The sequence below is a fragment of the Lycorma delicatula genome, chromosome 1 (genome assembly GCF_047948215.1).
Source record: "Lycorma delicatula isolate Av1 chromosome 1, ASM4794821v1, whole genome shotgun sequence".
Taxonomy (NCBI): Eukaryota; Metazoa; Arthropoda; class Insecta; order Hemiptera; family Fulgoridae; genus Lycorma; species Lycorma delicatula.
In genome coordinates, this window is record NC_134455.1 from 34,825,098 (window position 1) to 34,839,935 (window position 14,838).

The 14,838-nt window shown below is 28.5% G+C and overlaps 1 long non-coding RNA gene across 2 annotated transcripts in view; it reads right to left on the reverse strand.

Moving 5' to 3' along the window:
- LOC142318084 (uncharacterized) overlaps positions 1 to 14,838 on the reverse strand; it is a 61,977-nt gene that overhangs the window by 28,371 nt on the left and 18,768 nt on the right. The window contains exons 1-2 of one of the 2 annotated variants that reach the window (XR_012754819.1): positions 9,947 to 10,131; positions 9,206 to 9,312 (exon numbers count right to left, since the gene is read on the reverse strand). This is a non-coding gene — a long non-coding RNA (uncharacterized LOC142318084). Of the gene's footprint in view, positions 1 to 9,205; positions 9,313 to 9,946; positions 10,132 to 14,838 lie in introns of those variants that run through there. The other variant, XR_012754820.1, reaches the window with a different exon arrangement.

A 14,838-nucleotide genomic window follows, 5' to 3' on the forward strand; every position in this document is an offset into this window, starting at 1 on the left:
TGGTAAGACGTGTTCACCACTAGATCAACCCATTGGGTTGCTTGGTCTCCATTTAGACTTCTTTTTCACCACCCAAATCAATATTTTTGATGCTATTAATCACTGATCTTTGTTACTAAACTACTATATGTTTGACCATTCTATCTTACTTGAAAAACTCTATATTTTTTATCCCTTTTACTATTGTATTCCTTTCATAATCTTTGTAGTGAAAAAAAAGATCACCAAGCGAAAAGATAGATTATAACAGATTTAGGATAAATTATGTTCATCCTGTTTCAGAGGAATTTTGTTTCTTTCCTTTCAGTTCAGTTTCCTCTTACTCTGTAGTAAACTGGAATTCCAAAACTGAAAAATAATCATGTCAGAAAATTCAAACAGTTTAATTTTCCTGAAAGAAAAATATACCTAACATGTAGTTAGGTATTAATAGCATCATGTACCGATCACTACTATTTAATGTGAAAAATATTCACGTCTGAGGATTTCTCTAACATACAAATATTTTTTGACTGAACTTAGTATATGTTATCCACCTCTGTGGCAGAGTCAACCTTCACAAAAGATGAAATATTTCTATCAAAAGGTAGAAAAACCATGAAACATTGGTGACGTAAATAGTATATGTTCTGCAGATTATCTGAACATTGATTTTCCAGGTGTCCAACTATTCAGACTGCTTACATCCACATTTAATTTAAAAATAGTACATTACGCAACAAGCCTAAAATAGTAGCCATTAATGCACGAGTGCAAGTAAGTTATGACATGAGTTTTGCCAAGGATCATAAACTTTGCATGAGTGCATAAATGGCTATTATGGAGAGTTGCATACCATATATTTTCTATGGATGTGAAAATATTGGGATTATCAATTAAAATCAATGACTTACATAGTTTATGGAATATCTAAAAAAAAAATTCTTTTAGAAAATACATTAAACTATACATTTCTGTGGCAATAGGTTATTAGTCATAAGTTCTGCTTTTTTTTTAATATTGAGCGGTGTTAATGAAATTCTTTCTCAGAATTCAAAATAATTAATAAAAGGATAAACAGTGTAATATAGAAACAGTTACCTATTGGGGTATTTTCAAAGTAACCTCTGCTTGCTTACTAAATTGGATTAAAATCAAATTAAAAAATAGCTGATACATTAAACAATACCAGCTTCTGATTGGCCAGTGGTTGAAAACAGTAGGCTTTTGACCGGTTGAACTCCTATTTCATAATGACCCTCATTATGATACAGGTTCCAGCCACGTAACCCAAATATTATAATAGAAAAAATTAAAAGAGTATTTATCCGACCTAAAATACTACTCAAATATAGATTTTCTTCAACAGGGAATTTAATTTTACCGTTTTTTGTTTTAATGGGATTTGTAATTAATTAATGTTTTTCCATTTTAAAAAACACAAAGCATATGTAAATATTTAGGCCTGTGTTAAACTAATTAAAAAATTAACTTCTGAAAAGATTGATGGAAACATATTAATTGGTCAAGCATTAACTAAACTATAATGTAATTATGTTTATTTTTATTCTGCTATCATATACAGTAGGTCAAAACAAATGACATCATTACCATATTCTTCACTTATTCAAAGTTTCATAACTTTATGCAAGATAAGCCGTGTAATTTTCATGACATGAAATCACATAGTTTTACTGACTGGGATATTTTAAGCCTAAATTGTTAAACTTCTATAAATTCACTGATCAGAGTCCCACACACATAATTAATTTAATTCTAGTGCTGTTAACATATGTACTAATATGTTTGTGATGCTATAAAGAAAATATTTTTAAGAAGACAAAAGAAAATAAATTATTAATATTTTCTCTCATTTTATAACAGTGCTTTGTTTTAGCATAAATTATGTTTTCTATTATATACATAATTACTGGAAAGTAAGTGTTCTAATTTATATTTTTCAGCATAAAGGACAATACAAAGAAAATATTCTCAGAGTTAAATAATACGAGATAAAAGTATTCTGACTGAATGTTTAAAGCAAATTTAGAAGCTCTTACCCCATAAATGAAATATGTTTCTTTCTGCAGTTCTCACTTTCCTAAAACATTACCTTCAGGAAAATTACAGTCGGATGTTGGAAAAAAAAATCACAGAATATAAGTTAATTCAATTAAACTGATTAGCTGTTACCATTGTATTATATTTTCAGATAAGACTATTCATCAGTGGATAATAATTTTTAAAGAAAGAGTGCTAATGCAGGAGATCGCCTGTTAGCCACAATGTTTAAGAAGAGAGCATAGAAATCATCAAAATTTTTCTACCCCAAAAGTACTTAGTATAAGTGCTGTGTTCAGATAGAAAAAGGAGACTGTGCATACAGATGAAAAAAGGAGGGTTAATTGCAAAGCCGTTGTGAAGTTCAGAAATAAAGCTCTGTCTCCATTTCATGTTTGAGTAAGTGAAAAATAAGAACTGCATTGAGGGGTTTATGACCTTGACCGTACGCAACAGAACATAACTATAGCTGCTGAACTACTACTCCAGAAGTCAGAGATCGGTGGAAACCGAGCAGTCATTTACAGCGATATGATTGAGTTATGTACAGGATTTTATTATCACCTGCAAGGTTTTGAGGGCTATAAAGTTAAATATTATTTTTATAAGTATATATTATGTGACATTGCATTTGAAACTCTATACTTCTTTTAAACACACCCGACCTATGAGAATAAAGTATACAAAAAGCAAATGCAAACTGAAAATTAACTACACTGACTTGCTCCTTTTATAGTATATAAAGACTAAAAGCACGTATAAATGTGCAAAAGTCTATTATTTTAAGTTGAGAATTCAGTAAACCTGAGCTCCAGTTAAAATGTTTACTCGATAAGACAAATATCTTCCCACAATTCTTAATTTATCTTAACAAGAATTCAGAAATCCATAGATCAGTCAAGTGAAGGTCTAGTTAAAATATACATTACATTAATACATGTAAAATGTAAGTACATTAATACAAAAATATACATTTATATTACACAGAAGAAATACTTACACTCATTAGATTGGAAGAGAGTGATACTGGGTATCATGATTTATATACACGGTACTGGTTTATGAATAAACCAGTACTTGAGAAAATATAATTGGGAACCCTTTGAGAAAACTTGAGCATGTTTTTGATATTTTGAATAGAATATCACCTGTAGTTGGGTTTCAGTTAAATGAAGTAATGATTGACAATTATCACAGAATTTTTTTAAGAAATTCTGAAACTTACAGACTACCCCTATTAAATAGTCAAATTTAATTGTTTTCGAACTAAAGTTAAGTTCCTGAAATGTACAAGAAAAAAAAAGAAAAAGTAAAATTTTCAGATATTGGCTGGGAGAATCTGTACAACCATGTAAAAAAATGGTTGTTTGTGGGCGAAAAACGCTTGGGCGTTATCATCGCCCGGTATGTCTACTGAAAACTGGTAGATCTTCAAGGTGGCCACCCAAATCTACAGAGAAAAGTGGTGTTCCACAACAGGAAAATTTATGTACTGTTAAATAAATGATAATATGTCAGCAGCTAAAGTTATAGCCATCCTCGGACTTAAATCCTTAAAGCCATGTGCTGAAATACATATGTAATTGTTAATGATAATTAGAATAAGAGTTAAATCATAAATGTAGTGAATTAAGACTCTTTTTAAAGGGACTGCTGAGTTACTACAATTACTTGTTTTTCAATTCCATTTCTGCTAGTGTATTATATAGAAACATTCAATTAATTACATAAATTTAATTACATTACTTACTGAATTCAGAAAATTTTTTCTTCAATGTTTTAAGTTAAGCATTTTCACTTTGTACTCTATTGTATACCGCCAGTAATTAATGAAGAGTTATCCTACGATTTGTTTAGGAGCTTCATAGGAGTATTATCTTTCTCTGGATAGACAGATTGATGATTTTTTCTTTTTGGTTATGGGAATGAGTGTGTGTGTTGTTTTGTTGTACTTGATTGATAATGGGGATATAGTAATATCTATGGATGTGTGTGAAAAAATGGTGTTTGTTGTACATGTTATGCAAATTCATTTTTACTGGTTACCGGTTAATGTGAATTTTTAAATTCTGCTATGATAATGGGAGGTAATTATCACATATTGCTGTGGAAGTGTGTTAATGATGTAAACAATAGCTTCTTAATGAATCAGAATAACCTAATAATTCACCGAAATATTTTACGAATTTTGATCTTTTTTTTATCATCGGTAAGCAGCTGGAAGATTAAACAAGATATTGTCTTTCTGGGACATGCACGAAATCAGTTGATGAGGCTTCTTTATTTAGAACAGATGGATATATATATATATTTTTTTTTTGTGTAGTAATTTTTCTAAAGCTACTGGGCTTATTGTGTTTGCATCTGTTATGGAGGGTTTTACTTGTATGACAATAGATTGTGAGTCACTGTATACAGATGAGATGTTATTCTTTTGGAATATATTTAGTTTATTTTTTACACTCTGTGTTTATAGCTGGAATAAGCAAAATTAGACTTGAAGACATTCACCTTCTCCTTCTTCCTACAATTCCAATGCGATACCTTATTAATTTATATTAATAATTTATATTAATAAATTTAATTAATTAGTTAAATTAATATTAATATTAAAGAATGTATAATAATGATGAACACTAACTAAAAATACTCAGAATGAATGAACTCCGCACAGCTCCTTTTTACTAGATACTAGAGTTACTGATAATGATAAGCCAACCAGTATTTATTACATTTTTTATAAATCAAGTTTATATAAACACAATATTTCTAGTGTTGTCATTTTGACACATTTTAATGGTCATAGGGCTGGCTGTTGCCATTGTTATTTCTAAGGCAGAACTCAAAATAATTTTGTTAAGGATTTTAAAGAGTTCTGGATTATGATAAATTAAGGTCATATTTATATGAACATGACTGGAGTAAAATTCTTGATAATGATGATTTTCAGTTTAATTAAACTTTTTAGATATTTTATTAGGGTATAATTAATCAAAATCTGTTGGATTATCATTATCATTAATCAATTTATGCCGTGGACAACAGTCGGGCTGTGCATTACCATTTCTCAGAGATGGATTGTATAAGAAATGGCATAAAAATCCTCATAGCCACAAAATTATACTGAATACATTAAATTTAAGAAAAAGATAGATGTGTGGATTACGGCAGCTAAAATTCAATATTTTAAAAATATGAATTACCTACTATGAATCAGTGAAAAATTATAAACCCCTATACTGGTATGCCTACTATTAAAAATAAAATGTGTAAATGGTAATGTTGTTTCTGACGAGGATGAAATTGTGAATATTTTTAATGAATACGGTTGTTGGACCTATTCTATTTATAATATTTATTAATGACCTATTTTTACCTATTTTATAGTAAAGCTACATCTTTTGCAGATGCTCTAGTATATTCATCTAAAAATTTTTTAGATTTCAGACTTATCTGGAAAATTCAAGCTTATGGTTTTGTCAATAAATTAATGCTTCAAAAACCCAATATCTAATTTTTACTTTATCATTTGCTTCCAGCTTATTAGCTCCATTAATATACCATAATGGTGATAGTGCTTATATTCAATTACAATGCAACTGAAGCATCTCAGGTAATTAAATACTTAAGGTTGATGGTAGATGACAAATTTCCATGGAAATTGCATATAAGAAGTTAAAAGATATTAATTTATAAGCATTAAAAAATTTTATCATATAAAAAATATTTTTCCAATAGTCATTCAACAAACCTACTTGTATTACTTGATGGGATTACAGCAGGTAAAAAACAATATTTTAAAAATAAACTGCCAAGAATCAGTGGAGAATTATATATCAGTAAACGGGTATGTCTGCTATAAAAAATAAACAAATAATCAATATATGTATGTATATGGTAAAGTTCTGATGAAAGTGAAATTGCTAATTTTTTATGGTTAAAAGGTTTCTGGGTATTTCTTGATATTCATAAATCAACAGATTAAACATTTGCTTTTATTAGATAAAATGTGTAGTACTGAAAGGTCTAGCTTTAAAATGTTTTGCATATTATCTGAAGGACTGAAGTAAGTGCACTAGAAATACACTTACGTGCATTGTGTACGGTTTCTTGTCTTATTCATGTATGTATTATGTATTAACAATTGAAAATAAATATATTTATTGTTATTACTGTTATCTTGTATTTCAAAAGCTCAAGGTTTTACAGTTTTATTCGCGAGGAACTAATAAAATCTCCGTTATGAAATTGTAGTTACATTCTTTACGTTTGACATAACCTAGAAATGTCACCTCAACTTATATTTAAACTAGCACAGAGTCCCATATTAACACTATTTTTTAACCGTAAACCGTTAACCGTAAAAACAAAATAAACAAACGATCAACTAAAATTGACAACCACAGCCAGTGTTTACTTGATACTGCCGTAATTCTAGCAATGAAGACAGAGCCATAATTGCCTTTTTAACATAAAATATCCATATGTACAAGAGTATGAAATATTATTTTAGTACAGTTCATTATTCAAAATTAATTTTTACTAAAATACATAGGCACGTAAATGCTCGCGCAGGGTAATATTTCAGTAACAAAAATTCAGCAAATGTAGTTTCCTGACCTATAACTAACTGTAGTTAACTATCTGTAGACCTTAACTGTAGTTTCAGGTTTTACCTGAAGATTTATAAATTTAATTCTTTTTTGTAATATCAGTCATTCGAATCATTCAGTTCAAACCCAACTCCCACAGTGATAGAGGCTCACAGTTCATCATTCATTCAATTTTACGCTTCAACCAGCAAATCACCACTACTACATATATGTATATACAAGGGTAAGTCAATTATTATCCGCAATGTAGTTATAAATTTTATTGCGATACAAATAGGAAACTTACATGTACATCATTTTCAACATAGTCCTTTTGCATTTCAACGCACTTGGTTCATCGTTGCACAAGCTTCCTGATGCCCTGATAAAAGAAGGTTTTCGGTTGAGCTGCGAGCCAGCAATGCACTGCTTCTTTCACTGTTTCGTCCAAGTTAAATCGACGGCCCCTTAATGCCTCTTTGAGTGGAACAAAGAAGTGGTAGACAGAAGGGGCAAGATCAGGACTATACGGAGGATGAGCTAGTACTTAAAAGTTGAGTTTCTGGAGCGTTTCAGCAGTGTGGGCAGCAGTACGTGGACGGGTATTGTCATGCAACAACACACCTGAATTGCAGACTTCAGCTTGGCAGTAAGCATCTCACTGTAACGCGCACTGTTTCTTGTCGTGCCCCTTTCCTCATAATGTTCCAGTACTGGACCTTGTGAGTCCCAAAAACCGCAAGCATCAGTTTTTCTGCGGACGTTAGTCCGCAGAAAAACTGTTATAAAGTTATCTCACAGAAACAGGGCATAAAGACACCTAGGAAAAATTCAAGTTTGGATATAAACCATAAAAGCCTTGTACTCAACACATTTGAGCTGTATGATATTTATAGATATGCAACACTTAATTTAAAACGTAATGTTAAATTAAGAAAAAATAATCAACTATATTTATTATTTAATCTCTAAAAACAAAAGGAAGTGATTCTGAATTGCTTTAAGATGATCGCAAACAAACAACAGTATACAGACAGATACAGACAGTAATACAGACAGATGAGCAAGAATTCTCACCTTTTACTCAACTGTATATGGTGGATTTAAACACTTATTCATTAATAATTATTTGATACAGTGATATATAATGTTTGAAAAAATAAACACACACACACACACACACACAATATAGTATTCTTTCAGCATCTGCAAAGCACAGAATTAGAGAATCACTCTTGCTTTTAATCTTTTATTCCATCAAAGTGCTTCTGAGCCTAAGCCCATCCTCAGTGATGTTTTTTTATAATTCTTAAACTGTTTACATTTACACAATAACATTTTTAGCTTTTTACATTTTGTAAAAGTTGTTTGCTTAAAATAAAATTAAAAAATCTTTAAATTTAAAAGATTTTTATAAACATTAAAAGTAAATATTTGTTCAGTCAAGAATGAAAAAATTTAATTCTGTGCTTTGCGGAGGATGAAAGAATATTATATTGTATTATTGATATTTACTTACAGAGGAAGAAAAGAAGAAGAAAAAGTAAACTATATTTAATATTATTATATAATCGATTAATGACAGTTTACTTCTGGAAAATAATCTTTGTGGAATGATGTAATCAAATTTATCTTTCACAAAATGGATAATAGATGTGAATCAAAAATTATATAAAGAAGTAGTTTCATATTTGAAATTATAGCAATATTTTTTCCAAAATATCTACCACCATAAAATTTTAAGTATTATTCAATTAGTCTTTTATACTACTGAAATTACTGATTCAACTTAAGTATAACATGTTAACTAAATACCTTCAGAAATTTCTTAAAGTAAGTAAACATGAATATAATTTCTAATCTGCATCAATATTTTAATTCTGAATAAAGTTAAGAAAATTTTAATTTAATCTTAGAACTTTTAAAGATCTATTCAGTCTTTTCTTAATTTTGTAGTATTTAAGTAACTGCTACAACTTTTTAATGACACGATGCTTGTGATGTTTCAAAACCCAAATATTTTTCATTAAATTATCTGTAAAACTCAATGAAAATTTCATTATATTCAAAAAATAATTCTTAACTTCTGGCTGGAAAATCAAAAATGCCACTAAATCATAAAGATAAAGTCATTAAACTTTAAAAACAGTTTAAATGTTATTAAACTTTTAACCTTTTTTTTCTTTCTGTAAACTATCATTATATATAATGATATTCACATACCCTAATCCTTTTAATAAATATTCTTATTTTTTACCAATTACTTTATGTTCATTCACGAAACATTTCATATAAGTTTCTAATGTTTCTTTGTCCGTAACAGAAAACATTACAATAGTCTGGTTTTCTAATACTGAAGAGGTTTGTATTATTTTACACCCTCTATTTTTTAAGTTGATAGATTTGTGTGTGAATTTATTATAATCGATCTTATATGAGAATAGATAAGTATGAAAGCAAAGAATAAGTATTATTATTATTATTATTATTATTATTAGTACTTTTGTAAATAATAAATCATGAGAAAAAGTTCATTACTCTTGTTACAAAAAACAAAATGCAATTTCACTAACCTGATTTTTTTTCATATGAAACACTTCATTTTAAATTTTGTTGCTAAGAGAATAATAAATAAAGTTTCTTACACCCAAGTTGCTTAAATATTGATAAATTTTTATGCCTGTCAAACACAAAATAAAGTTAAATTAGAATGATTGGACCTTAAAAATAAAATAATCTTAAATGCTAAATATGTTCATCTATTTTAAGCAAGTAAATTAATACGAACGCAGATGTTATTTAATAAAAAATTAACTTTATGTTGATACAAAATCATAACTGTACACTTTGTGAATATCTAATTAATATGTTTTCTTTATTCTTAATCGCTTAACATACACTTTTTAGCATCCATTATACTTAATTGTTGACCTTATAAAGTTAATTCATTATTAACTGTTTTTAACACATAAACCGTACTTTGTTTACCCCAGAATTCAGTACGTTTAGATCGTGGAATAATTTTATTTCCTCGGTTAATTATTTTATTGCTCGATTAGCCTAAAATTTATAACCAGTCGCGTAATTTGTTTCTGTTTGTTTATTTTTGAGATATTATTTCGACGGTATTATAAATAGAAAACAAAGTCAGAAACGTTTGCGTATACGAAATAGTTAATTTATTTTGTAAAAATAGGAGTGCAAATTGTATTTTAAAATTCACTACGTGATAAGTTTGGATATAATAGGCAAACAAAAATAATGAGACTTATTTTAATCTACATTAAAATAATATATATATATAAAATTCTTACCTCGATCAACAACGAGGGTTATCTAAAATAAACGTATAAGATATAATATTAATAGTTAAAGTCTGACCACCGACATGAGAATCTAAACGGGGCTGTGCAATAAACCCAAGTTGGCCGCTGCATCCATACGCTTCATTCTGTCACGCAAGTAATCTCACTGTCTCTCCCCACCACTGTATAACCAACCGTCCCTTCAACAACAAATTTCTTCAACTGCCAGAGTAATAATTGTGAAAATAACCACACCATCTAAACTTCCTACACGGCAATCTCTCAGAACAAGCGACCGACCGTCAGTTTAGTATTAATTTTTTTAAACATTTGATAAGTTATAATCATAAAAAATAATTGAAACCAAATTTTAAAACGTACATACACGTTAACAAAGGAACGTAACCAAGGAATCCAAACGGTAGTAAGGTTTTCAATTATTTCTTTTTAGCTAGTATTCAATTAACTTAAATAATTTACACTCACGCATACTTTGTAGTTGCAACACAATTTTACAACTTAGACCGTATCTAAATTACTTAGACCGTATCTAAATTACTTAGACCGTATAATATTTTTAGCCCTGTCCATTATATTCAGCGATGTAGAAAAAATAAACAAATCTTACATAATAATAATATTAGCTTACATTTTCTTTCTGATAATTAATTAATCTATTAAAAGTGTTATTAACGAATAACGTTGTCATACAGTAAATAATGTTTCATATCTTTATATCTGTAAGCAGTGTTTTAAAAATCGTATCAAATTTTGTTTTTTTCTATTTATCGTATTCCGTATATTAGATGTATTTTACGTGAATCTAGACAACCTTTAGAAAATAATTCTACGTGTAAACTAGGTAAGTTCTTTCAAATAATAATATTTTGTAATAAGAAAAATGGTACACAAATAATGTGATTACTGGTTAACATCGGCAGCAATTATGGGAATTTATTTTGGCGAAAATCATTATTTTTAGGTTAGCCAAATATATTTTTATTCTTGTTATTTTAATTAAAATTAAGTACAAATTACTTTATAAAAATATGTAACTAAAATAATTTGCTTTCAAGTAAGTACCGATACTCTAGAAGAGGGGTTACTGAATCTTTTGTAGACTAAACGTTTTATTTACATATTATTTCTATTTAAATGTACTCTACTTAATTATTTCGGGTTTCAATATTCTACTGAAGTTCTGTTTTTTGTTTAGATTTCTGTTAATAACAAAACCTTTTGTCAGTGTCTACATTTGGTGATTAATAAATTAGCTATCTACTTTAGAAAGATAAATTGCCTTTATTCAGTATGAAATTTTTTTGTTGATACTATCAAAAAGTAATGTGTGAAATTTATTCTGTTTGTTCAGATTTTAAGTTATACTTCGTTCTTATATAGTAATGAGCTATTTTAACATAGTACAAAACATTTAACTGTGTTTCATTTTCATTTTATAATATACTATTTTTATTTTTTTTTTTTTTTACAAAATACCAAATTGGTTTGTTAAGCAATATAAATTGTAAATTAACCCTTTGCTGACCATGATATGAAATAACTTTTTTTTTTAAATTTTACTGATGAATATCTTTAGATGGACCTAATTTAAGCAGGGATATGACTTATATTAAGAATTTTAACAAATTAGCTGAAATTTAACCCCGGTACTTACAAATACCGTTGGGCTCTGAGATGCTATAAGGTCATATCACTCAGCCAACTTATAAAGACTAAGAAATTTTCTTTACATGTAGTGGCTTAGCTTACAAGATAGTATTATTCTTTTCTTTAAGCATAATATGTTATGTTACACACACAATTTGAAATTGTTGAAATATATTCTAAGAGATGGGTTTGGTCGAGCGACTGACGAAAACGTGGCGTTGATCCGATAAGTCCACGCATAATGTCTTGCGATTAGATTATTTTTTATGGGGTTTTATAAAGATTGAAAATTCTCCTCTTTCGGTTAATGTAGATGACTTAAAACTGTATATCAGAAATGATGTTTGTATTGTTGATGGAAATAAGCTTTTAAATATTTGGGATTACTTGGACTGCCATATCGTTATCTATTTTGAGACTCACAGCGCACACACGGGATAATTAGATAAAATCTTTACAAATTTCTTTGCTTTTTTAAGGGTTATTTACGAAAAGAGTAACAAACTTTTAGCAGATGTTCTGCTGGGGAAAATAAAGAAGAAAGTTCTTATAAACATAGGTTCGTAAACTCTTCGTTAGCGAGTATCGGCTGGCAAAAGTTTTCGCTCTAATCTCTGCTTCTTCGGTAAAATTATGCCAGTCTGTAATTCCTCAGGGTTAAATTTTTCTGTTTTATATCAAATTTGACCTGGAAAAGTTTTTAAAAATAATTCCCAGAACTCTAGTAATTTTCGATAAAAATGAGGTAAAATAGAAAAACTTTGGTCGAAAAAAACATATTTTATATTTGGCGAAAGATAACTTTGTTAAATGGCTAATAAACACGTAAAAGTTTTATATAAAACTCCTACAGAATTTTGTGTAACTTCAGAGAAACTATAAATATAAACGTAAGAATTCTGAAGTTTATTTAAAACAAAATATTTCAAAATGCGGCAGATTTTAATTACGCATTAAACGAAACGAAATGTTATTTAAAACCAGCAATAAATATTTTCTGCTAATCGAATGCAAAACCTTAATCGTTGGAATCAGTATTGCTAAATAAAATATTTCAAATAAATTTAAATAAAATTAATTTTTAATTAGCTTTAAAAATGACTAATTCATTGTTTTAGTGATAAGTTTCCTTTATTTTTCTAAAATATTTAATTATTTTGTTTCGTTTAATACCTAATAAAATTTGTCACATTTTCAAGTTTTTTTTTTTAACTTCGAAATTCTTTTGTTTCTGTGCAAATTATTCGTACTGTTTTACTCGGAATCAAATTCTCTACAAATTTTGTTTAAAACCTTAATGTTTTTATCACCGATTTAACAACGTTATTTTACACCAAACGTAAAATAATGTTTTTTTTTCAACTCCAATCTTTTGTTTTTTACCACAGATTTCTCAAAAACTACTAAAAATATAGTTATAAGACCTACCTTTTTTCAATTTTTCAGGTCAGATTTCATATAAATCGACTAAATTTCCTCCTTAATTTGGATTCCAGTAATACAGTATAGCTTAATTTGACGGAAGGCACAGAAATCAGGCCGAAATCTTTCCCCAGCCGACATTTGTTAACGAAGCCGTTTCCGAACCTATATTTGTACAAATTTTCTTCATTATTTTCATCGGTATTTCAAGTTCTAAAAGTTTGTTATATACTTCGTGAATCACTCTGTATTAAACAGGTCACTGATATGAAGAACTATATTGAATGCTTTTCTTTTAATTTAATATTATAGAAATATATTTTTCTTAATTTGAGACCAGCAAGCTGAGTTTTTGTCTATTTTGTGCCTGTAGCGTTGGAAATAGTCCTGAAAGTTTGTGATATTTTTCGTGAATATCTCTGTACATTCCTGTCTTGTAACTTGTCTAACGTTTATTTTCTTGTGCTATATTTTTGATTAAATTTCCTGATATCTGTAAACGTAAAGAAACTTCAATTTGAAACCCCCCCCCCCCACTCTCACCATGTAACCGAAAGTAAAAACCTTATTTTTATTCGAAAATTCTGTAAAAAATAGATGTTTCACATCCTAAAAGATTAACTACAAAATGATTCACAATTTCGGTATTAAAGATTATTTTGAGCACATCTTTTAGTACACTTTGAACGGGAAGCATATAAATAGTGATTTTAAATAAATCGGTTGGAAGATTTTTCAAACGATTGGCGATTTATTATAAAACGATAACATAATAAGGCCGCCCTTTCTCGTAAATATAGTATCGAGTTGTAAACGAAAACAGCTCCGTTATCTGTTTTGGTAAAAGTGGATATTGTTATTTTTTTTAAGTATAAGTGACCGTTCTTTTCAACAATGCACGTTCATACAGAATGCAGAAAAAAATTAGAAATATGGATTAAGAGATATAAAATCTAAACCGAGTTATCGAAACAAAGTAACAACGTCGATGTGTTTTCGGTGAATGGACGCCTCGATCGAATGAGTAAGTTAAATAAATTTTTGTGTACTTTTAAAACTTGTTAAGTCTTTTTTGAATCACCCGGTAGTTAGTCGCGCAAAAATACTCGTAAAATGATCTCTCATTCGTCGTTATTAATATTTAAAATCTCCGCTGGTTTTTTATTAGTATATGCGGTACAGAAGGGAGAGGAACAGTAGACGGCAGCGACGGCCTTTCGTAGAAAAATGTTCGGGAATGCTTTGATTTTTTGATTAGAACTGCGGATTTCATTGTACTTTGGCAGTTTACCGCTGCATTTGCAGTGATTTGAAAATTAGATATCTAGGTCCTCGAATACAAATACCGGTCGGTCGGCTAACCTTATTTCATTCCAGAGTTATCTAAATAAAAAATATTGAGAAATAATTTCAGAAAAATATTGAGAAAACATTTTGTAAAAGTACTACGAAAGAAAATAGTAGTTTACTGAATACGCTTGCTAAAAGTTATCTAATTTGTATATTTTTAGCACTTTTCTCATCAAAATAATGTTTACAAGAAATATTAATTCTTCGCATTAAAAAAAGAGTTATTAAAATCTAAAACTAAAAAATACGTTTTTCTTTCCACACACTGATTGAATATTTGACATAATTTCTTATTTAAATAATATTTATATATATATATATCTTTTTAAATTGTATTTTTCTGTTAAATTTTTTGAAATTAGTTGTTAATATTTCAAACTTGTGAAATAAATTATTTATAACAAATTTACATAAAATTAATTACCCTTAACGATATCAAATAAGTTTAATTGATGTTAATT